This window comes from Mustela nigripes, chromosome 13 (genome assembly GCF_022355385.1).
Source record: "Mustela nigripes isolate SB6536 chromosome 13, MUSNIG.SB6536, whole genome shotgun sequence".
NCBI classification, from domain to species: Eukaryota; Metazoa; Chordata; class Mammalia; order Carnivora; family Mustelidae; genus Mustela; species Mustela nigripes.
In genome coordinates, this window is record NC_081569.1 from 11,242,416 (window position 1) to 11,243,551 (window position 1,136).

Here is a 1,136-nt window from a genome sequence, read left to right on the forward strand (position 1 = left end):
ATTGCAAAGGGCAGGCACGTTTAATGAAGTACACCCCCTTTCCTCCAAACATCCTTCCATGTTCTCAGTAATGACGACACTTTGCCTTTGCATGAAGCTCACTGGCTCGAATTCACAGAGGGCACAGACCTTCCTACGCCCCGGCGGAGTTTCTCCCAGAAGAAGCTAGCTGGGCAGATGGGAGCTCAGAGCCCACCCAGGTGTCCTGCTCTGTTCCTAACTGAGCCTGCAGGGCGAGGCCCCTGGCTCCCAAGGGCGGACAGTGATGCTAGTGACATTATTTTTTCTAACCAAGACTTGGGAAGCAGCTCAGTGAGCTCCAGCACAGAGAGGGACCCTGGGAACTACTCGGCAAAGGGTTCAAAGTGGGCTCCTCTCTGCTAGAGATGTGGCACATGGGAGCGGGATGTCGGCTATGTTGGGGAGAGCAGGTGTTCAGGAAAGGGACTGGAAAGCTACATCAGCCCTGGTTGGCTGCTTCAGGCACTGGGCTTCTGTATACACGGCCACCGTTTCTGAGCACTTCCTGCATACCAAGAGCTTTTCCCGTCTCACCTGCTGTATTCCTCCAGCTGGCCTCTGTGGCAGGAATTATGATGAACTCCAGCCAGCAGGTAAAGACACTGGGGCTCAGCGTGGCTGTAACTCACCAGCATCGCACAGCCTGTAGGGGAAAGCGGAGAGCGCTGGGACCCTCCGTCAGGCTGTCCCACACCAGATCCGTGCACTCCCCCACCATGCCACAGCATACCACACAAGCTGTGGACTGCAGAAAGTCTGTGGCTCAAACACATAATGAATTAAAACGAATTTCTAATTTGTTTCCGAATTTCTAATTCTAATTCAGAAAATGCTAATCAAAACCACTTCACAGGGGGGAGGAGTCAAGATGGCGGAGAAGTAGCAAGCTGAGACTGTTTCAGCTAGCCGGAGATCAGCTAAATAGCTTATCTAAAGATTGCAAACACCTGAAAATCCATCGGCAGATCGAAGAGAAGAAAAACAGCAATTCTGGAAACAGAAAAACAACCACTTTCTGAAAGGTAGGACCGGCGGAGAAGTGAATCCAAAGCGACGGGCAGATAGACCCCGGGGGGAGGGGCCGGCTCCCGGCAAGCGGCGGAGCAACGGCGCAC